At 43.5% G+C, this 25,069-nt stretch overlaps 1 long non-coding RNA gene across 1 annotated transcript in view; it reads right to left on the minus strand.

Moving 5' to 3' along the window:
- Positions 1–22,814: 22,814 nt before the first annotated feature.
- The window catches only part of LOC308495914, a 5,722-nt gene continuing 3,467 nt past the window's right edge, over positions 22,815–25,069 (minus strand). The window contains exon 3 of the long non-coding RNA XR_013993077.1: positions 22,815–23,999. This is a non-coding gene — a long non-coding RNA (uncharacterized lncRNA). The remainder of the gene's footprint in view (positions 24,000–25,069) is intronic.

The following is a 25,069-nucleotide window of genomic DNA, read 5'->3' on the forward strand; positions in this document are numbered from 1 at the left end:
TTGTTTGTTTTATATAGTAGGGGTCTACATATGGTTCTGTTTGAAAACTCCTAGAAAAATCCTGTAGGTTCAAGGAGGAAGAACCTTGGGACTATCTGGTACAATATCAGCAGGATATTGTTACAGGATAAAGAGGAGTCAGGCCACTTAGGAATGTCTAAGCAGGGTCACAGCCTCAAGACTGATTGCAGATCAGTAGAGAGAAGACTTTCAGGAGGAGAGTCACTTCTTAAGGGCTTTCCTTTGGTCACTGGCTCTGGATGAAACTCCTGAATATAGCAGACAAGGACCCATTTCCTTCTCTTGCTCTTCCCTCTCTCACGCTATACTCTAGCTACTTGTCCTTCAAATGCAACATGGTTTTTCTTGCCTCAGGATCTTGGCATAGGCTGTTCCCTCTGCCTGGAAAACTTTCTTCCTCCTCCTCTCTTCTGGGCCAGTCTTTCTTCAAGTTTCCCTTGAAATGTCACTGCCTTACCTCCTACCTCCCTCAACTTAGACCAGAATGGCTCCTTTATTCCCTACATTTCTAATTTAGCGTGCTTATTACAATTGCAATAATCTATTTAATATCTGCTCCCTTTCCCCCAGATATATTGCAAGCTCTGGTAAGAGCAGGATGTTCACAGCTACACCCCCAGCATCCAGGAAGTGTCAAGCAGCTAGGAGGTGCTCGATAAATTATTGACAAATGTGATGGGCAAACTCTAAGGAGGCCCCCAATTATCCCCACCTCTTAGTATTCATAGCCTTTGTATATAATCTCTTTACCTTGAGTATCTTGCTTCTAAACTTTAGAATATGGCAATGCTCAGGGCATGTCTCTTCCACTATTAGGTTTACAAAAGATTGTAACATCCATCTTGCTAGTTACCTTCTCAGCTTATATGTTTTGATGAAGCAAGCTGCCATGTTGGAAAAGTTCACGTGGCAAGAACGGTGGCCTCAAGAAGAGCTGAGGCCCTCTGTTCCTAAACCTGCAAGGAACTGGACCCTACCAACAACCACAGGAGCTTGGGAGTGGATGTTCCCCCAGTCAGCCTTGAGTTGAGACCCAAGCCTCGGCCAACAGCTTGATTACAGCCTTGTGAGAATCCCTAAAGCAAAGGACCCAGCGAAGCGAAGCCCAGACCCTTCACCCTTAGAAACTAAGAGATAATAAACGTATGTAGTTTTAAGTCACTGAGTCTTGGGGGTCATCTTACACAGCAGTAGGTAATTAGTAAGACGAATGAATGCAACTGAAGACCTCACCAAAGGAAGGGGTACTTAGGACTTGGGGTAAGTAGCCAGAGGTGCTAAGAGAAAGGCAATTGTTAATGCTTCCTGTTTGATTACGTTTCTCCCAGCTATAGAATCTGGAGGTGGAGATTGGGGGAAACTCTTCCTGAATGTCAGCATCATCAATTCAGCATATTTTGTATGGCCAGGCACTGTCAGACATCACTCATGAGAATTTGTGTTTGTAGATAAATACCAAAATATATCTTTAATAATGTCAATTTGGATCCAGTTTATGTCCAAATGTACAGTCTGGCTTAAGAGGCCTTTATTTGAAATGGCTGTATTTTAAATTTTGATCCAGTGATCCCCTCAGAGTGTCTTTGTTTCATGTCTGTTTGACCGCAACAAGAGTCCTTGTGTGACTTTGAAAATGGAAACAAGCATTAATAAATTGGAATGGGTTAGTGGGCTTTGATTGTGTCTGTAGTCCAGATGTAACATAAAATCTTGATAGAGCTATAAATACCAGCTTTATCTATAGGTCTCATCATTTTTAATTTCCCAATGCATTTTAAAATGCCAACTCTCACCTTTTCCCTAGATTGATTTCCTTGCTTCAGAGTGATAAAAGGGTGCAAAAATATAATGTTATACTTCAGAGAGCACTCGTGCCCCAACATCCAATTTAATGGAGGTTTACAAAGAAGTCCCTTTCCTACTTTCTTAAGTCTCATATTTTTCCTGCATAGTTACACCTGGGAAATATAATTGGTTATGGAGTTTCCCATAGGTCAAGCGTGTTTTGATAGGAGCTACTAATTACTTTAGCACTGTGGCATTGTAACCTGACCTAACATTTAAAGTTTATTTGCTCTCAAATAAAGGGCATTTGGTCTTCCTGTTATTTATAATCATTTTCTTAATCTTCTCCTACTAGCCAAATCCCATTCCAATTGCTCATTATGCAAAGCTCATGTTTGCTCTGTGGAAATGCACTTAATGGTATGATGTACCTTTGTGTATACCCAAAAAGAAAGGGGAGAACCCATTTGAAGAAATCTGAATGGTGAAGTCCTAAACCTAAAGATGAGTTATGGAGCACCTATTTGAATTACACACTTTTTAAAGTGATCAGACATTTATATAACTTACAAAGTGATCACCCTGATAAGTCTAATACCCACACACACCACATGTAGTTATTATAATATTATTGACTATTCTCTATGCTGTACTTTACACCCCTGTGATGAGTTACAAACTTAAAAATTGTTATTTGCAGAGAGATGCATGGTACTGTTCCTTAAAATGTCCAGCTTTTGCAGAAGTTGCAAGACCAAGATTATTTATTTATTTATTTATTAAATTTATTGGAGTGACATTGGTTAGTAAAATTATGTAGGTTTCAAGTGTACAATTCTATAATACATCCTCTGTATATTGCATTGTGTGTTCATCACCCAGAGTCACTTCTCCTTCCATCACCATATATTTGATCCCCTTTTCTGTCTTCTACCACTCCTCTCCTCTTACCCTCTGGTAACCACTAAACTGTTGCCTGTGTCTATGAGTTTTTGTTTCTTTGTTTCTTTGTCTTGTTAATTTGTTGCTTTCAGTTTTATATCCCACATACAAGTGAAGTCATATGGTTCTCAACTTTTTCTGTCTGGCTTATTTTGCTGAGCATGATAGATAAGCTCAAGATCCATCTAGGTTGTCACAAATGGTAGTATTTCATCTTTTCTTATGACTGAGTAATATTCCATTGTGTATATATATCATATCTTCTTTACCTAATCACCTGTCGAAGGACACATTGGTTGTTTCCATGTCTTGGCCACCGTGAATAATGATGCAATGAATATAAGGGGACATACAGGGAATGCCAAAAAAATGTATATACATTTTAAGAAAGGAAAACTGTATTAAAATTGTAATACTCAATATATTGTCGCTAACAAAAGATGAACACAGGTCACGTTTGACTTCTGCAATGACAAGAGGTGCTCAAAGTGGTTACCATCAGCGTCCAGATACTTCTGATTACGGCGAACTACTGTTTGAGCTACGTTGACCAAAGTGTCACTTACAAACATTTTTTTGGCACACGTTATATCTTTATGGATAAATGTTTTCAGATTTGGGGGGTAGATACCCAGAAGAGGGATTGCTGGGTCATACAGTAATTCTAAAGACCAAGATTCTTAAAGCTGCAGTATTAAGGGCTACTGTCAAGAGGTAACAATTTATTAATCAGAAATTAAGATAAAGTAGCTGTGAAGTTGTAATGGGGGTGTACTGGGTCTGGAGATTTGCACACATTATGCTTAGGGGGGCTGAGAAAACAGCTTTTAACTGTCTCACAAGCCCGCACCCACTGAGTGATCCTAGTCTACTGCAATAATCCAAACAATATTTGAGGAAAAATGCTTAGTCTTTCCAATCTCATTGTCCTCTCTCTACTTCCACGAGATGGGACTGGGGGAGGGATGTGTCCACTGAGTCGTCATGGGACGAGAGGAGAGGGGTCCTAGAATCCAAGAAGTGTCCCTGGACGCTCCACTCCCCACCGTTGCTCACTGCCCTCCCTGCTACCTCTGCATAGGGTGAAGTTGACTGTAGGTGAGCCCCAACATCTGGCCTCTTGGCCAGGGTTGGAGGGTGATTCCTGGCTGCCTGGGTCCTCCCACCTTCTTGATTGTGTTAAACCCCTCTAAGCCACGTCCTCTCTAGCCCCTAGTACCAATGATTAGCCCATGTTCTCTGAGGTAAAGTCATCTACCCTGGTCATAGGAGGCCACTCTCAACTTGGCTACTTTCTTTCCTGTCACTCTACGTGGGAACTTGAGGGGCCTCTCCATATAATATGGGAAATGAAACTCACTCTGCCACCAAGTTAACCAGGAGTGGTCAGCGCCAAGGTTTGGTGCAAGGCAATCTGATCCCAGAGAGATGAATTGAAAAAAATCTAATCCCAAGCCACGAACTGAAAGAAAACAAACCAAACTAAGTGTTCCCCCCCACCCCCGCCTTTGGCATTCCTCTCCACAACTTTCCTGACTTCCCTAAAATGGAGAGATGGAGAACCATACAATTCACTTCCTGTCTCACATGACTCTATTTCCTCTTCCCACTATCCATTCAGGTAAGAAGAGGAACTGTCTTTTCTTTCGGTTTTCTGAATGCTTGAGATTTCCTCTATGCCACATCCTCTTCCTTGCCAACTCCAGCCTCAAAGCGGGGGCTTAACGATACGTAGATAGTATATGAGGATGAACCACTTACCCATAATTAAGGAAGCGTTTCAAAAATATTATACTACCTCTATAAGTCAACGGGAAATATACCATCCCATCTGGAGAGAAAATTGTAACTTGATTCTTTAAATACACTTAGGAATTTATTGGATTCCAAATATACATCAACCTTTGAAAGTGATGAGCTTTCTGCTACATACTCTATGGTTCCCTTTATAGGACATTCAGGAAGAGGCAAAACTATAGGGACAGAAAACAGACTGGCGGTTGCCTGGATTAAGGGTGGGGAGAGAGGTTTAGCGATAAAAGCGCATGAGGAACTTTTTTGGGGTGATAAAACTGTTCTGCATCTTGATTATGGTGGTTGTTACATGATGGTGTGTGTTTGTTAAAGCCTGTAGAAATGTACACCGAAAGGGGTGAAATTTATGGTACATAAAGTAGACTTCAGTAAACCTGACTTTTATTTTTTTTAAATGATGAGCTTTCACATTGCCAAGATGATAACTGACACTAAGTACTAAGTAAGATACTGACTAAGTACTGCAGTGTTCTACCACTTTCATTGCATAAGCTGATTCTGTCCTCACAATAATTCAATACGGACGGTACGATTATTATCATCATCTCCATCTCATTGATAAGGGAACTGAGACATAAAAAGTTAAGTCACTTGCGCAAGGTCATACATGAGTACAGCTGGAATTTGAACCCAGATCTGTCTGATGCCAAAGCCTGTGGGTTTTACCTCTATGTTAATGTATGTATGTAGGTGGCCTCTCAGGTTAAGTAAATTTAGACTGATAAATATTTAAGAGGTAAACTGGCAACATTATATTTGCCCTTCCTAAAGTCTTTTTTGGTTCAATCACATTTACTCTCAGATTAGAGAGTAACTGGTACACCTTCCCCCCATTTCCCACATCCTTGTAACATGTTTCTCCGATTGCTCTCATCCAACATCCTCAATTCAAAGGAGAGACCCATTTCTGCTTGTAGCTTTTAGTGAGCCAAGAATGAGTCAGATCTGGGTGATTGTTGGTTAGGAAGATCTCCTGGAAAGTTCTAAGGGGTTGTGTGGCCCACCAAAGCTCTAACTCCTAAACAGGCCCCCAACCTGCACTCTAAACTGGGGGTCTTCTGACCCAGATACCACTGCAGCCTGGCATAACAAAGATGGCAGACTTCTCCCCTGCTTACAGAGTTCCCTTCTCAAGTCTGTATTCACTTGCCAGCTCATGCTGCCTCCAAAAGCAAATGAATGAAGCACTGTTTTCATTAGCTGCTGATGCTAGCACACCCCAGAAGTCAGGATGTATGAGGATCTTCCCAGCTGCTTTTCTCTATGACAGACTGCTTTCCATAATCAATTATGGAGCTCGATGAAGGACAGTGGTAAGATACGACAAACTTGTGGGAATTCAGGGCTGGTTCTTGCTGAGGGAAAGGAGTGCTGAGCCCCACATCTGGTCTTCTGGTTCTCCTGACACGGTATACATGCTGCAGAGCACACTTACCATTCATAAGATGGTCAGGGAATTCACTTCATTCCGACAGAGGCTTTGGGTATGTGCTGAATTTCACTGCAGGTGAAATTTAACTGGTCAAGTCTCAATTTGATCAGCCAGGGACCTTGGATCAGAAGTAGATAATGCAAACATGCTGAAAGGGCAGGGATCCACTCCCAGCAAATTTCACCTGTGTTTTCTTCTTATCTGCTTTACTGAGGGAACAATTTGGTCCTCCAGTATTGCTGACCAGTCACTGATGTCCACTTGCCCTGAAGTGGTGCTTTGCCTGAAGAAGGTGCTTTGGAATCCAAGGAAGACCACCTAAGCCACAGCTTAACTTATCTGTCATCATCTTTGATTGGGCCCCTGGAGCAGAGGGCAGGCTTGGTTGTACTGGGTGATTTGAAGGTCTATCATCTCAAAAACACACGTGCCCCTAGTTCTCACTATTGAGAGGATCTATTGGTACAGTTGGTCAATTTATGATAAAGATGCTGAAAACTGAGACAAGGCGGGGTAAGCTCTGATGGAATGGTGAGAGGGAGGAGGTACGGGAGTTAGGGCATAGTTGTAGATAGGGGGCCGCCCCGGAGCTGATAGAGAGCCTCAGAGAGTTGCTCTTGAAGTAGACATCTTGACATGGAAAACAGGATCAAAAATCATCCAGGAGATCCTTAAGAGACAAATTTTGTCTGCTTACCACTTGACCTGGGATAGAACCTATCTGTGCTACTCTAAACTGTTATCAGTTGTTAGTACTTCCATATAAAGAAGTTTTTCCTTTTTTAATAGAGAAAGCCATGACAATACTGGACACCTGATGGAAAGGGTCATGGTCAAGGAAATAGAGGAATGAAGAGACACTAAGTGCAAATGTTGTTTATGTTTACTTTTGCAGCCCAGTGCATGAAGATAAAGATTATCCAACACTGAGTGGGATTGGCAAAAAAGAAAAAAAAAGAAAAGTAGCAGAGAGATCAGCCACGATAGTAACAGAAGGCAGAATTCATTCCAGAACAGGGGTTGAGGGACCTAAGAAGGGGGCCCTTCTATAATTTTATTTCCTCAAACAGAAATCACACGCTTGAAACCTGTAAAGCCATCTTATACCTTTACATATAAAAGAAAACTGCTACCTTTAGAGTTGCCCCTGTTTCTTAGTCCTCTGTTTTGTTGTTTTAATCCTCCTAAATCTTGTTGCTTCAATATTCTTTTATTCTGTTTAACAAATAGGTATTTAGTGACCGCATATGCAGACCTCTTTGCAAAGCTGGGGAAAGATGGCAATTTTCTAAACTGTCTCTGTGCTCAGGCCATTAGGAAAGCAACATTAGTGTATTCAAAAAGATAAGAACCTACTGTATACAAAGCCCCATGCTGATAACATAGAACTGTGTTTATCCAAAGTTAGGCTACACTAAGCACTTCTGAAGATTGGGAGTCCCTGATTTAAAGGAAATGTCCCATTCCCATGATTTCGTCTACCCTCTCCAACTTCCCTCTCCCAGCTTGCCTTTTCTCATCTATAAAATGCACAAGCTCACAGTTCATTGATTTGAGGCATCTGCTCTCACTGATTTGTAAACATGGATCAAGGTGTCAGACCATCATTTATGCAAATTGGCCTTGCTCACAGACGTAGAAACTAAAATATCAGACCTTGTTTGGGCCAGTAAGCGGTCAGCTTGACCTTGAGAGGCAAAGACTGGGTGCTTCTCATAGGCCTTCTCTATCCTTCCTTCACCATCCAATAGTGATTTGACGCCAACCTGCCCTGCCAGCTTGGTCTCCTTAACTCTGGAAGATTGTCCTCCCCCACCTCATCCCCAAAGCTTCAGTTGTCTGCAGAAAGCACCTGTATACACACAATCAGCCCTTAGATGGTCAAGATTCCATTCTGGTTTCTAGCACCAGGAAAAAGGCGTACAAACTTCGAAAGTACAGTATATGTCAAATTTAGCCTTTAAACAATAAAAGCAACATAGGTTCATTTGTGGACCATTTGGGAAATACAGAAAAGCACAAAGAACAAATAAAATTTGCTTTGAACTATCTAATAATTTTATGCATGTAGATCAGTGAAAGCCACCTTTACAATGCATTTTAGAGCAAAAAAATACAACAAAAACAACAAAGTAATTTTAATACTATTGTTTCTGCTTATTCTGTGAGATGGCCCAAGACTCTCCATGTAATCATCTTCATCCTTTGCCCTCCCTCTGACCTTATCAAGTGTGAGACCATACTTGGCGCGGGGAGGGAACAGATTGAAATTCTAAATACAGTATCACATTCCCTTCTTAATTGTTTGGGATTGTGTAAGACACTTCCAGGAAAGGCAATTTCCCTGTTTTGTTAATTTTATGTTTTGGGGGTTGAGGAGGTGTGTCTGGAGGAGCATGCCAAGAAAGGTACGGGAGTGTTTCTCAGTCCTGAGTGGTCTTACCACAAGCAGCGAAGGCATGTTGGAAACACAGATTTGGGACCCCACCCCAGACCTACTGATGAGAATCTGCATTTTCACAAGACCCCAGGTACTTCCAAACTGTGCACCTGAAGTGTGAGAAGCACTGGCCTGTTGAGCCCCTTCCTGGCCTCCCTCAGGTGGTATTGATTGTCAGGATTTGTACATAACGTTCACACCTCCTTGATGTTGAAACTAGCAATAAAAATCCCACCTGGGGGGGAGTAAACACCTTTTGCTCCAGCCACAGCCCTTGTTCTTTGGGGAAAACTCTTAATGTGTTACCTTCTAAATGCCCTGAGAGTTGTGGGCTGCTCCAAATGAAAGTCCAGGGAGGAGGCCAGCCCTTAATTTTGCCTTCACTCCAACGTCCATTCCAGGATCAGAGCTGTTGTGTTTGCAGTCCTGTAAGCCATAATAAGTCATTCCCCCAAGGGGGAACAACAGAGAGATTTACCACAGAGCTCTTTACATTCTGTTGGAAAAGAATGACAGTAATCTCACACTCTTGCTCTGCCACCACACCTGCTTTTATTTCCCGCCTCTACTGAGTCATTTAAGCTCCGCTCATCCACCAGAGGGCCCCAGGAGGCACAGGCAGGGCACCCAGATTGGTGCCCACCCTAATCAGGGGAGCTGGGATCAAGGACTTCAAGTGCACTGCTGCCCATAGGCGGAGAGACGGAAACAACAGAAGCCCAAACAGCCCTGTCTGTCCTGGCTGCCAGCTACAAGCACGTGTGCACATCAGGATACATGTCACACCAGCCTGGGCGAAGCCCCCCAAAAGGTTGCTAACATTAGGTCTTTGCTTCAAATCTCAAACGAGGGAGGTGTTCCCAGGTAGCCATCTAAAGCCACCTGCGAAAAGCAGCATTCCCCCTTCTAGGACTAGCGGCACCCGTGGAAAGTATCTTTCTTTTCTCTCTTTTCACAAACTCCATAGGTGTCACAAAGCCTTTGTGCCTGGGTGCAGTGACTTCCTCTGGGTTCTGGCACTGGGTCCTCTTCTATCTCTTGGATAGCATCAGATAATCCCGCTGGCGCCAAGCCTTGGCCTTGGTTACCAAGCACTCAGCTGGCTCCTGCAGCCTCTCCGAACTCCTGGGCCCGGCTTCTTAAGCTGTCGGGACCGATCTGCAAATCCTTCCATGGGAGCGTAGAGGCCACCTGTGGGGACCCGTGCCTGATGCAGTAGGGAAAGGATGAGGATGGTTAAGAATGGCTTTCTTCCTGACCACTGGGGAACTTACCACTGTCATTCAATTCGTCCTGGCAACCCCTCGTTGTTTACAAAGCAGGCAACTACAGTGGTCTTTTTCTTTCCAGAGGTTATAGAGCATAAGTGGTTAAAAACTCAGGTGCTGGGGTTGTAGAGACCTGCATTCAAATCCCGGCTCCTCATCACGAGCTGGCTGATCCAGCTTTGCTTTCTCAATTTTTAGGCCTCAATTTGTACGTCTCTAAAATGGAAATAACCATACCTCCCTCATAGGTCAATGAGATGCTGTATGGAAAACACTTAGCACACGGTTTGGCATTTCGTGAGTGCTCAGCAATAATAATAATTATTATTCTTACCTGAACAAAGATTGCAAGATCATGCCAGATCAACTAACAAGTCAGTGCTGTAACTCAGAAAGGCTGGGTTTCCATTCTGGATCTGCCTTGAACTAGCCTTGTGCTAGCCTGTCTGCCTCAGTTTCTTCATCTGTAAAATGTAGGTGACGCTCTGTGGTGTTTTGTCCTTGTGGCTAGTGTTGATCAAATGCTAACTGTGTGCTGAGCACTGTTGTAAGTGCCTCTCCTGTGAATTCATTAGCTCCTCACCTCATCTCTGTTTGACAGGTGAGGCATGGAGGTAACGTGCCCAGGTTCAGGCAGCTGGGAACAGATGGAGCTGACATTCCAGCCCAGGTAGTCTGTCCCCAGGGCCTGCATTTCTACTTTTCTTACTGTGAAGAATCAAAATATAATGACTATGAAAGCGCTTTGGGAGTGGGAAGCACTATGTAAACTTAAGAGATTATTACTATTTATCCAAGTCTCTTGGTGGTTTGGTCTTCAACTAGGATCCTGAACCTTTCTTGGCGGGGCAGAGAGTTGGGGGGCCACTTTAGGTTTTCCTGAAACTTTTTTTTAACAGGAATTTATTGGGGAACAGTGTGTACTTCCAGGACTTTTTTTTTTCTCCAAGTCAACTTGTCCTTTCAATCTTAGTTGTGGAGGGTGCCGTTCAGCTTCAAGTTGTTGTCCTTTCAGTCTTAGTTGTGGAGGGCGCAGCTCAGCTCCAGGTCCAGTTGCCGTTGCTAGTTGCAGGGGGCGCAGCCCACCATCCCTTGCGGGACTCGAGGGATTGAACTGGCAACCTTGTGGTGGAGAGCCAATGCTCCAACCAACTGAGCCATCCGGGAGGCAGCTCAGCTCAAGGTGCCGTGTTCAATCTTAGTTGCAGAGGGCACAGCCCACCATCCCTTGCGGGACTCGAGGAATTGAACTGACAACCTTGTGGTTGAGAGCCCACTGGCCCTTGTGGGAACCGAACTGGCAGCCTTCGGAGTCAGGAGCATGGAGCTCTAACCGCCTGAGCCACCGGGCCGGCCCCTTTCCTGAAACTTTTTAATCACTGGCTGTTATGACTTGAATTGTGTCGCCCTTCTCCCCCAATATGTGTTGAAGTCCTAGTCCCTTGTACTCAAAATAAGACCTTATTTGGAAATAGGTGCTTTACAGAGGTCATCAAGTAAAAATGAGGTCACTGGGGTAGGCCCCAATCCAGTATGACTGGTGTCCTTATCAAGAGGAGAATTTGGACATGGACACAGACACGCACAGAGGGAAGACAATGTGCGGTCACAGGGGAAAGCCACGTAAAGATGGAGGATTAGAGTGGTCATCTCCAGCCAAGGAATACCTGAGGCTACCAGAAGTTAGGAGAGAGGTGTGGACAAGAGCATCAGTGCCTTCACAGGGAGCATGGCCTGACAACACCTTGATTTGGGACTTCTGGCCTCCAGAATTGAGACCAAAAATTTTCTGTTATTCTAAGCCATTTGTTTTGTGGCACTTTGTACAGCTGCTTTAAGAAATACATAGACTAAGACCAAGGAAGGAGCAGATGAAGATGGAGAAGGAGATGAGTGGGAATCGAGGCTGATGTTGGGTAATAAGAGGATGCTGAGAGGGTCAAATACTCCTATGTGTACGTGCACACGGGTGCATGTGCGTTCAGCCAGTGGAAAAACTGATCTGTGAGTTAACTGAGACTGAAGATATTTCCTTTATAAGAAAATCACATGATAATCATCAGAGAAATGCAGATAAAAACCACAATGAGAAATCACCTCACCCTAGTTAGAATGGCTATCATCATCAAGACAAATAGTAACAAGTGTTGGAGAGGCTGTGGAGAAAAAGGAACCGTCATACGCTGTTGGTGGGAATGCAGACTGGTGCAGCCGCTATGGAAGGCAGTGTGGCGGTTCCTCAAAAAATTAAGAATAGAATTACCATATGACCCAGCAATCCCTCTCCTGGGTATCTACCCAAAAAAATCTGAAAACATTTATCCATAAAGACACGTGTGCTCCAATGTTCATTGCAGCTTTGTTTATGGTGGCCAAGACATGGAAACAACCAAAATGTCCTTCGATAGATGAATGGATAAAGAAGTTGTGGTATTATATACACAATGGAATACTATTCGGCAGTAAGAAAAGATGATATAGGAACATTTGTGACAACATGGATGGATCTTGACAGTATAATGCTAAGTGAAATAAATCAGACAGAAAAAGCACAGAACCATATGATTTCACTGATATGTGGTATATAAACCAAAAACAACAAAAGAACAAGACAAACAAATGAGGAACAAAAACTCATAGACACAGACAATAGTTTAGTGGTTACCAGAGGGTAAAGGGGGCGTGGGGGTGGGAGATGAGGGTAAGAGGGATCAAATATATGGTGATAGAAGGAGAACTGATTCTGGGTGGGGAACACACAATGGGATTTATAGATGATGTAATACAGAATTGTACACCTGAAATCTATGTAATTTTACTAACAAATGTCACCCCAATAAATTAAAAAAAAAGAAAGAAAATCACATGAGAGACGAAATGAACATTAATTAAATCACCTTCCATCTTGCCCTGAAACCGGTGGGAAAGAGGAATCTTCCCTCTGAGATCATTTAATCAAATCCAACCCCTTTGTTCTGCGGCAGAGGCAATGAGAAGCAGAGGAGCTAAATTTCCAAGACCCTTGCACCTGTGAATAAGAGAAGTGGGATTGGGAACTGGGTTTTCTGACTCCTAGCACTGCAGTAGTGCCATCCTGCTACGCTGACCTTCAGAGGCTTATTTTTGGTTGAAACACAGGAATTAATTCTTCCTGTCACAACTTACTTCACAAGATTGCATTCTGGTTCCTTTTTATTTTGTAAGAAACTTTTGATTGAAATGTAATATACAGAAATGTGCACAGATCATAAGTAGATAGCTCAGTGTGTCTAAGCAGCACCCAGACAAAGAATTAGTACATCACCCGCACCCCTGAAGCCCTCCTGCCCCTCCCAGTCACGAAAGCCAACAAAGGAACCTCTATCCTGACTTCTAACATCACAGACTGATTTTGCCTGTTTTGGGGCTTGATATAAGTGGAATTTCACAGTAGTCTTTTGTGTCTGCTTTCTTTCGCTCCACGTTATGTTTGTGAGACTTGTCTGTGTTTTGCATAGGGAGTAGTTCATTCTTACTGTGGTAGAGTATTCATTCTACGGTTCTGCTTTTTTTGAACCAAATCTAGAGGTCCAGGGAGCGGCCGGTGAGCTCAGTTGGTTAGAGCACGGTGCTCTTAACAACAAGGTTGCCAGTTTGATCCCCAGATGGGCCACTGTGAGCTGCGCCCTCCACAACTAGATTGAAACAACTACATGACTTGGAGCTGATGGGTCCTGGGAAAACACACTTAAAATAAACAAAAGTTTAAAAAAAAAAAAAAAAAGAAAAGGTCCACACAGAGAGAAACGTCCTGAAATCATTCAAGCCGGTCCTCAAAAAATAAAATAAAATAAAACTAAAATAGTTAAAGCAATCAAATTGCTGAAACAACAAAAAAAGTTGGTTAATCTTTACAAATTGGACCCAATTTATTGGCCATCTATTAAAAGCCACTTTCCCAGAACTCTCCCCAGCCCCCTTTCCTTTTCTGTTTCCCTGGATTCCCACGGCCCCAGCTGTGTCACACTAGGCTGACACAGTCTGGGCTGATGGGAGGGGTTAGAGGCTAGCTAGCTGTGTTCTACCTGGATGAACCCAGCGTGACCTCAGAATCATTCAGAGCTTGGACTGTCTCTCACTTGGCCAGTAGGGTTTCTATACCTTCAACAGCATCAGAACTACCTTCACTCACAGTCAAGGAAGCTACCTCTCACATCTGAAATTTTGGACTTATTCACACTGTCTGACTCGGCCTCAGGATAAAGCTGCAGCCTCAGGCCAGCCAGAGGCAGAAAGGAGCCTGCAGACGGGGGCTGGTCCACTGCCGAGTCCCTCCCCTGGCAGCCACTGCTAAGTGTCACTCCCACAGCTTTCTCAGGCTCTGGCCTTCTTTCCCCAGAGCAACTTGGCTGGAAAGGGGCTGTGCCCTCTTCTTTGAACTGTTCCTTGCGAGACCACAACGAGCCCTGATTTCTTCATGCTGACCAGACTTTCTGGGATCTCCTTTTTGCTGGTAACGATGACTTAATCCCAAAATGCAATATTAAGGGAGCCCTGACGCATATCGGTGGGACTGCCTCCCTGAGCCTGAGTCCATATATGGTACAATCCCTGAACCATGACAGGGATAGTGCAGAGTGTAATGTAACACAGCTGGTGCACCAGCTGTCCCTCTCCCTCCCGAAGCTGTGCCTGCCCACTCCAGTTTCCAGTGACATCAGCACTGCACCCATAACAAAAGTTTAAGATAGCCAATGTGCAGGACTTCTTTCTGCCTTGGGGAAGGTGCAATTTACTGCAATTTTTCCTCATTTCTCGGCTCCACAGTTCTTGGGAGACTGTCCTTTCTGGAATGTAATAGAATAATAATATGACTGGTGCTTTTTCTTCATTACCTCTCTTATTGTGGGCGTGGTCAGGGGCAGCAGCAAGGAGAGAAAACAGTGATAGCTTCGAGAGACTTGCTCACATCCCATCGCTCACAGAGGACCCTTTGGAACAGGAAGCAGTCATAGGGCCCCACCCAGACACTGTATTCACTGCCCTTAGTTGGAGCCTTGGCTATTCTTTGATCTCCACCCTCAGCTATAATAGTTTTTATTTGTTTGGACTTCTTTTAAGTATGAGCGCTGGAACTAAGAAATTCTCAGACATAAGAAGGGATATTGGAATCTGGGTTACCCGTTCTATTCCAAGTTCATTACTGAATAATCATAGTCTTTTTATTAGCATCCTCACCACCATTCCAGTGCCTATTAAAAGCAAAGCCTTGGACTAGACTTTAGCGGGGTGTGCTGGAGCCAGCTCAAACCAGTCATGAACTTCGTTGGTAAATATTCAGGAAATCTGCAAGCTGGTTGTAAAACATAATAATTATTAAAGACTAACTTACCTAAAATTAAAATTGAATAAGTTAGATTTAAAATGAAGGTAATAAATAATCAAAACATATTTACTTCCGAATTATTTTACTACATTGTACTATTATCTGTGTTCTTGAGGTTATTCACATCTATTGTATCCGTATGGTGGAAATATCATATAATGGTGGGTTCCTGCACATCTCTTCCCCACCCCTTGTTCAGTAATGTCACATTGGGAGCTTGAAATCAGGCATGATGGGAATATTTACAAGGAAAACACTACAAATCAGGGTTTCCCCCTCCATGCTCCCAGTGCTAACTGTTAACCTTAACCAGCACAAAATTCTGGGGAAGACAGGTAAGTAAAGAAAGACTCACTCCTTGACCTCAAGGTGTTTATACTGCAGTGAGGGAGACGAGTCCTCTAAGACTGGAGTGGGGCTGTGTCTCCTTGAAAATGTCAAATGAGGAAAGGAAAGGGCATGGGCTTTGAAATCAGACAGACCTACATTAGCACCTGAGTTCTGCCACTTCCTGGCCATGTCACTCCAGCCAGGGTGGGGAGCAGGTAAGCCTCAGGACAGACATGCCAGTTGTTTTCAGCCGTCTTCTGTTCTAATAAGTCTCGTCATTAAACATTTTAAATATCCGCTGTGGTTACAACTAGGGAGCCTCGTGGGTCCCCAGAGATCACCCCATTACACCAGGACCCAGGCCTGATTGGGAGGAAAAGGGAGAATGGGCACACAGGTTCCCAGCCTCTGGCTGACCTTCTAGAGCTCAAATCTGGAAAATGCTACTTATTATAGTTCATCAAACCTGAGGTGCCTTTGCTTGTAAGACATACCATTATTTCATGAACCACTATGAAAGAAAAAGTGCTGCCAAACAAACAATGGTGTGCCAGCGGTTGTAAGATCAATGTTAAATCAATAAAATGTTAACATGAGAAAAAGTGAGCATCTTAGAATCAACCAAATATAATATTACAAATCTTCCTTCAAAGGTAAGGGTTAACTCTGAAGATGCTGCCAGTTTAAGAGTTAACCCTTATCTTTGGAGGAAGATGCTGCCAGCTTAGTCATATTGGCAGGGATGTACTCATGGGTTTCTAGGACAACAGAGGCCAAGGTGGGGAAGTGAGGGAGGGCTCATGGAGCTCCTTGAAACCAAGGCAAAGGATGCAGACTTCCTCCTGCAGGCAATGGGCAGCTAATAAGGGGCTCCGGGCAGAGGAATATGGCGTCCCTGGTATCTGAAATAGTATTTATGAATCCATCTGTCAATGTAAGAATGTCCAAACCTGTAGAGAATTTTTATAAGAGTGTATTTGGGCCAAACTGACAACACGTTGGGAAGCAAGATCTCAAATGTTCTGGAGAACAACATTTTTGCAGTTTCTTTTATACATTTGGAATTAAGGAGGGAACATAAGGAATGTTAAGTGAAGGTGGGAGAAAGCAAGGTACAGGATAGTTAATAGGATAATGTGTTCTCTTCAGGGTGGTTATGCCTCTGAGGGGTCTGAAAAAGAGGATTCCTGTGACATTTCAAAGGTGTGTTAACCTAGATGCAAAAGAACAATGGACAGGGCTGGCTGAAAGCAAAGGTAAACCTTTCACTAAAAAAGTTATAGGCATGGAGCCTGCCCGGTGGCTCAGGCAGTTAGAACTCCATGTTCCTAACTCCGAAGGCTGCTGGTTCGATTCATACATGGGCCAGTGGGCTCTCAATAACAAGGATGCCAGTTCAATTCCTCCAGTCCCGCAAGGGATGGTGGACTCCGCCCCCTGCAACTAGCAACAGCCACTGGAGCTGAGCTGCGCCCTCCACAACTAAGATTGAAAGAACAACAACTTGACTTGGAAAAAAAGTCCTGGAAGCACACACTGTTCCCCAATAAAGTCTTGTTCCCCTTCCCGAATAAAATCTTAAAAAAAAAAAAAAAGAAGAAGAAGAAGTTATAGGCCTGGAGTATGACTGCCCGCTATGACCTGCCCGGGTAAGAATTTATGATCAGATCACCCTGTGAGGTTACTTTCAGTCACTGAACTTGTCATATTTATTACAGAACCCCCTTTTCCTTCATACATCTCACATCAAAGCACAAACAGTCACTCCCCTCTTGCCCAAGAGAGCTGAACTGGTCCCACTGCTGAGCTCAGCTTTGACTAACACTGGTCGGTGTTCACCTCTGTTACAAATGAGGAGACGGTCAAAGGGTAGCTCCCTTGTACTAAGGAGCTCAGGGATGATCCAGGAATTCCACTTCGGGGTATTTGTCTGAAGAAAATCAAAACACTAACTCAAAAAGATATCTGCACTCCCATGTTCATGGTAGCATTATTTATACTAGCCAAGACATGGAAACAACCTAAATGTACATCTCTGGGTGAATGGATGAAGAAAATGTGATACATACTCACACAGACACACACACACACACACACACACACACACACACACAGTAATATTATTCAGTTATAAAAAGAACGAAATTTTGCTATTTGCAACATGGATGGACCTAGAAGACATTATGCTAAGTGAAATAAGTCAGACAGAAAAGGATAAATGCTGTATGATCTCAGTTATACATGAAATCTAAAAACAAAAGCCCCAAATCAGCTCATGGATATAGAGAACAGATTGAAGGTTGCCTGAGGCAGGGAGTTGGGGGTGGAGGAAATGAGTGAAAGGAGTCAAAAAGTACAAACTTCCAGTTATAAAATGCCTAAGTCATGGGGATGTGATGTACAGCAAGGTGACTCTAGTAAATAATACTGTGTTGCATATTTGAAAGTAGCTAGGAGTGGATCTTGAAAGTTCTCACCATGAGAAAAAATACTTTGTAATTGTGTGTGGTGATGGATGTTAACTGGACTTATTGAGGTGGTCATTTCTCAATATATACAATTATAATTAACTTGTAAGCTAATATAATGTTATATCAATTATACCTCAATTTTTAAAAAGTACTATTGACACTTAAAAAAAATAAGGGGCTCAGGTTTACCCATTCTGATGTGTAGGGTCAGTGTTTCTTCTAAGTCATTGAGTGGCAAACAAACCCTCTTTGCACCCACCCCAGAACTCTGCCCTGGGACCCCAAATGCCTAGTCTGGATGGAGGGAAATGCTGCACAGATGGAGACTTTAGGGGTCACTGAAGATCAATTTAGCCACCTATTTCATCCCTTTACCTGGCACTGAATCCAGGAAATTTGAAGAACTGGGTACCTTTATAACTAGGAAAAAAAATCACAGCATTACCTTATGGAAGAGCCCCCAAATATCATCTCATTGCCATAATTCTTCTGATTAGGAAGCGGAGACTTGAAAAATGAGCACTCCTGGCCTGAAGTAACCCACCTCAGGAGAGGCAGAGAAATCCCCATCTCCTGCTACCCCCAGAGCACACCAGGAGAGGCAGTGCGGTGGGTGCAGGAGGGTCATTCCCAAGGCACACCTTGGGTCTGCCTCTTACTAGTTTGGGGCCTTGGGCAAGTTAGTTACCATCTCTGGGCTTCCATTTGCTCCTCTGCAAAATGGGACTAGTAATAATAGCACCTACTGCAGAGGGTTGTTGACAGGATTAAATACTTGAGGAAAGCTTAGACAATTGCCTGCCAGCTAGTAAATGCTCCATAAAGAGTGATTGTTACTGTAGGCATTCTTCCTCACAGACTTAGGCTGCCTCCATCCCCTCACTCCTGCTATCAAGCTGGAAGTCTGAACTTTGAGACTTAGGGACAGAAACATCTGTGGAATTTGCCCCCCTTGCTAATCTGGCAAAGTCAACAAATCATTTCTGTTCAACCCGAGAGGAGCCTCTGGAGATGTTAGGTCACCGCGTAGCGCAGTTTCATGTGAGAGGCACTGAGCACTGGATGGAGGGAGAGTCTGCAACCCAAGTGGGGAAAGGAGGAGGCTTTCTGCAGGCTGAGGGGAGCCAGCTGAGTGTGGAGGGGAAGGGGAAGGGGTGCAGGAGCCATGAGGTGCCTGGGTGGGGGTACTTGGCATGTGAACAGAGTGTGGAAAGCCAGGCCAGAGGATGTGATGTGGGCCTTTATGGCTAGAAAGGAAGGGGACTCAGAGACTATGAAAAGAACCATTTTCTCTGGTGCTCAGGAAGGGCCTCTCACAGGGGATTTCCTACACAGGGCTCCAGGCCTTGGCCGCCTTCCCAGGGAAAGGTGGTGTTTGTCGTGAGGAACTTGCACACTGCATGGCTTTAGTGCAGTGACTAACGGTGCCCACTCCTGTCTCTGGAACTGCTGGCTTCCCTGAGCTGTATTCATCTGGGAACAAAATGCTCTTTGCTTGAACCACACACTTCAGATGTCTTAGTGCAAGGCAGGGACACGGGGGTCAGGGAAGAAGTGGAATGGTGGGGAATAGGAGCTGTGAATAATGCTAGAGCAAGGGGAGGTGGGACCCACAAAGGGCACACCCTCAAGATGGGACAGAGGGAACTATTTCAAAGGAATGAGCCCTTGGCACAGGGCTTTAGTGTGGCCCGAAAACTACTGGCCGGCCCTAGACGATGGGTCATGCTGACATGACTAGTCAAAGGAGCTCAGTGTGGTCTAAGCCACAACCCTCTTGGAGAGAAGAATTTCAAAATAATAATAATAAAAAAACCCAAAAAGCACAATCAATGCCCTTTTCCTCTTTTTCCCAACCCCAATCAAAAAATACGGAATACACTATTGAAAAAAATCACATCTCAGAAGCAGCATGCACCTTCTGACAGCATCTGCCAAGATTTCCGATGAGGCTGATAGAAATGTGTTCCATTTTCATGTTGTATAATGATCAGATGGATTCCCTGCACATCTGTTCAGGCAAGATAATGATGATACTATTACCGCAGGCATTGTGCTGCAAATACAATCTACCCCCTGCCCGTATCCAGCCTCACTTTCTCATTTGTCTTCTTTTTACTGTCCGGTGTCTCCCTCTTCTCATGTTTACTTTCTTGCTCTCACTTTTTCTCTTCTCTTTTCATTTCTGTCCTCACCTCAGTGCCCCACCCAGCTTGTAGAAGTGAGGAATTCCCAACATGTCAGGAGGAGAGGCTGCTGAGAAGGTCCTGTAGCCAGGGACTAGCTGCGAGATGAGGCGAGAGGAGAGTCTTTGGGTCTCTCTCCTCACGGCCATGGCGCTGCCTGCTGTAAAGGGCCTTCTCTGACTTCAGGCCAGTCAGAGAAACCTCTGGACCTGCCCCATGTCCATCCTCATCAGCAAAGAATCAAGAGAGACAGCAATGTGACCAGGTAATCTTTTAAAGAAACAACCAATGGAAAAGGCTTAGTGCATTTAACATCCAGGAATATTTTGCATCAAAGCTGGACATTTTCTGGGTACACAATTGATTTATGAAGGAATGAAATCTTAATATTGGAACATAAGCACAAAAGAATCACAATCCAGGGATAAATTTTAGGGTCAGGGGGAACTTTCCTTTTTTCTCAAATCATTCCTTCATTCACTTTTATAAACAAATATTCACTCAGCACCTACTACATGGCTGGGAATGAGCTGGTTACCAAGGCACATAGACAGAAAGCTTGATTCCTGCCTTTCAGCCCCTTAAAATCTATCCCAAGGCAAAGTTCTACCCAACCTGAACATAGCCTTGGTTGTGAACATATCTCCTGTGTGGAGGAGAAACCTTTTGGGAATCCTTCACTAAGGAATTACCTTGGTACCAATATAAGAATGGGATGGTACAGATTCCTGCATATTGATCAATTAGTGCATCAACCCATCTACCTATCCACTCTTCCACACATCTAACAATCGCCTTTCCAAGCCTCCATTCACCCATCTATCCATCCACCTATCCATTGATCCACCCATCCTTCCACTCATCTATTTACCTACTCAGCCAACTATTCACCAGTCTACCCTTGCACCTCTCCACCTTTTTACCATCGACCTATTTACCTGCCCATCCATCATGACCAAGCATGTGGTAGGAGGTCAATTACAGCTTAGTGAGGAGTAGGACACATGTAAACAATTATTGTGGTAGGGAGCCATGGAAAGACAGAACCCCAGGAATTTCATAGAGTGTCCACACCTGAAAATTCACAAATGAATAATTCCTGAACACTGGGCTGTGATCTAAGAAACAGAGATAGGATGAATTTCAAGGGTTCATGACAAAGGTTCACAGGTAGATGCTTACATTTAATCAAGATAGCATCTACCTTTCTCCCCATTCGGGGAGAGAGCAGCCCAGGGAAGGCAGGCACAACCCTTCATGAAAACCTTTCCACAGAGTTCTTGTTATTGAAATTTTCCTCGATATGATAGCCCACTGCATCACAAAGGGGCCATTCTGATAATTATTGCTTTCTCCTTGAACATAGAAAAACTAAGGATAAACATTTTTGTGAGCTGTTTAAGTTTCCAAAATACTGTCCATCATAAGCTCCCCCCAAATTGGAGAACTCAGTGAAAATCAAAGTCTGGAGTTGTTCCCTTGCTGCCCACTTATTGTACTTCAGTGTTTTTTGTTGTTGTTGTTTTGTTTGGTTGTGGAAATTCTGACTGAAATTTGCTAATTTCTAATGTCAATTTGAGCCGTGTCTATTTATAAAAATGCCCTCCTCTTCCCACCTGAATGTCAGGTGGCACATTCGTTAGTCATCTGGAATTAATCTGTCTCGAGCTATGTGAGAGCTGGAAAGAGGAAACGGAGCAGTGGTTAGGGCCCCGAGCTGTCAGAAGTCCTGGGTCCCATGTCTTACTCTGCCATCGAGTCACCAGCTGACACTGGACAAAGGACTTGGTTTTTCTGAGTTATTGTCTGTCTGCTAAAGGAGAGCAGCATGGGATGCAGAGGAGGTGCTGGAGCATTGGGCCAGGAGGGAAAGGCTCCTGTCCTCGACCTAACTCACCAAATCCTTATTGACTGCAGCAATTTCTGGGCATTCCTTTCTTTCTAAAATAAGGGGAGAGGATAGATGAGCTTTAAGGTAGTTTCTAATACCTGGAATCTTAATTACATTCAGCACATATTTAACATATGGAGCCAATCATTTTTAATACCCTGCTCCTCTACTTGAAAAAAAAGTCCAAAATCATCATGACACATCACATGGCATTTTGGACTCTGTTTCACTGCTTTTATTTTATACAATAGAAGCTGCAAGTGGTCATATAAGACAGAATTAAGTTATCTGCTTCTGCATCTTTAAAATCACTGTGCTGTCATTGTTTCAAATTTGCGGTCCAAATGCAAGATTCTGGAGTGTCTTAGGGCTCGAGACCTGGCTGTGCTGGGAATAAGCTTGGACACTTCCAGTTGGGTATGAACTTATTCAAAACAAATATGTGGCTCTGAGACCACAACTATCAGGGTCAACTGTATATATGGGTTCCTAGGAATAACTTGCAATTAGAATGCAACATTTATTAAAAATAAATACTAAAATTATGCTAAGTTGAACCTTACATATATGTTAAAACATACATATATGTTAAAAGTCACTACAGTAAATACTTAGCATTCAGAGTCAAAGATGTGGGGGAGGGAGAAAGTGTTTTTATCATTAATATTGTTTAGAATTGTCAAGGTGACAGTAAACAAGCAGACCAATTTTTAGTCAGTTTTATCATTTACAATTTTTTAAATTGTGAAATAATTTTAGATTTATAGGAGAGTTGCAAAAATAGTGTAGAGAATACCCATAAATCTTTCATTCAACTTATATAGCCATGCACATTTATCAAGCACACAGAAAATACCATTAGTAAAATACTGTTACCAAACTACAGCCTTTATTTGGATTTTAGCAGTGTTTCCACTGTTGTCCTTTTTCCAGGGTTCCATCCAGGATACCACATTGCCTTTAGAGGTTTATCATTGTTCTAAAATTCTTTACAGATCATGCAAGCCTGTGGTGCTTGCCTCCCCAGCTGACCACTCCCACCACCCTGCCCTCGGTACATCACTAATTCCGCTAAACGACTGTGATATTGGGGGCAAGAAGAACTGATAGCTGTGAAGTTTTATCTTTTGGCGAAAAAGGCTGTTGAACCTGACCCAGTATGCTGGACTGCCAGAGCACAAACACCCCACTTTGTCAAGCTGGGTATCTTCCAGCCAGATACTCCAACAGTGACTGTTCGCTTTGTGACATTAGCAAGGCTCATGTGCCGGGTGTACAGAAATCAGAAAACAAGTCTTGGTTGGGGCAAAAGTGTTGTGTGTCCCGTGCGGCAAAGAAGCAAACATATTAAGAGTAAAAAGCCCTGAAAAAAAATCATGGTGCAGATGCTTCTGGGTGCCTGCTCCATACCAACTCTCCCCGTTTTTCTTGCCATCAGGTGTTTTTCTTTTTTTCAATTAATCAATATTTATTGAACCCTACAATATTCCAGGTGCTCTGGGCATTGTTGATAGACACAAAACAAAGATCCCCGTGTTTGGAGCTTGAGTTCTAGCAGGATAGAGCTGAATTAGGTTTCATCACAGGATGTGTTGAACAGGAGTATCGGAGCTGTTGACGCCCAAGGACATGTTCACATTTAAGCCCACAATAGGTTTCTAGTAGCCATATTTGAAACTTGTAGATATTCATTACATATATTCACTTGTGAGACTTCTTACAGCAATGGTGTCATGAGAATTTTTAATTTGTTCAGATAAGGGATAACCAGGATCTTCAAAAGAGGCTGGAACTCTCTTCAGCCCCTCCAAGGATGTCTTCCTGGTGAAGTTAAGCTAGTCATGTCAGTTCCACTCACCTTGCCAATGACTGGTTTAGGAGTGGTCAGGTGATGCAATTCTGGCCAATGAGGCACGAGGGGATTCCATAGTTTCTGGGAAAGTTTTCTTCACACTTCACAACGCCCCTCCTCTTCTTGTCTGAATTTTAGGTCTTGTATGAAGGATGGAATGTCTGGAGCTGTTGCAGCCACTTTATAACCATGAGGGACGACCTTGAGACAAAATCAAATGCAGAGTGGCAAAGTGGGAGGATAATAAGACTCTAGTCTTCGATGAATCACTGAGGACTGATGAACTAACTGAGGACGTCTTGCTATGTGAGAAAAATACATTTTCCACCTGTTGGGGCTAGTGGTCACATTTATGTCAATAGCATCTCTCATTCAATCATTCATTCAACCAACACTTGATAAGAACACGTGGGACACTTGATGCTGTTGGAATATGAGGGCAAATGGCTGGATGCTTGCCCTGAAGGGTCACACCATCCGAAATGGGGTAAAACTCAGACAAACACACTGATTGCAGGAGAACCTGCTGCTACCTGAGAGGTATCCACAAGGTGCTGTGTGCACTCCTCCAGACTAGTGCCTTGAAGACAACTTTGTGAAGGAAGGGGCACATGCTCTTTCTCTTAAAGGATGGTTACCTTTTAGGCAAAGGGACATGAAACGAGAGCCTGTGAGTGGAGCACAGACACAGAGAGGGACAAATGGTGTCTGTCTGATCAGTGCCACACTTTAGGGAGCCTGAAAGGGTACAGTATGGTCCAGCAAAGAGAACTTTGTGCTGAACCGCTGGTCTGAGTCTTGATTCAGCTACCCACTAATTATGTGGCCCTTGGTCATTCATGTGTCTCAGAACAGCTATAAGAAGGGGTTGGTAATAACCATCTTGCCTCCCTCGCAGAGCAACCATAAAGTGCAATGTTAACGTGAGAGATTATTATCTCCTCCACCTCTAGATGTAACTATATATTCACCCATTCCTAGGTCCCTGCCCCAGCCTCTCAAGAGTTTTCCTTCCTCTTGTTGTTGGACTACTCTCTTGTCTTCTCCTTCATTTCCTCATTGATCTCCTGTACTTCTAGGATTTTCAGTATTTCAAATCCTCTCTCTCCTGGGTGTTTCTTCTCTATTTCCAAACATGCTCCAATCTCACAAAGTAAATATAACTCAAAGATCCTTCCTTAGATTCTCTATATCACCCAAATAACATCCATTTCCCTTTTTCTCACCCAACTTTCTAAAAGAGTAGACGGCTTTCACTCCTCCTGGTCTCA

The sequence above is a fragment of the Rhinolophus hipposideros genome (genome assembly GCF_964194185.1).
Source record: "Rhinolophus hipposideros genome assembly, chromosome: 3".
Lineage (NCBI taxonomy): Eukaryota > Metazoa > Chordata > Mammalia > Chiroptera > Rhinolophidae > Rhinolophus > Rhinolophus hipposideros.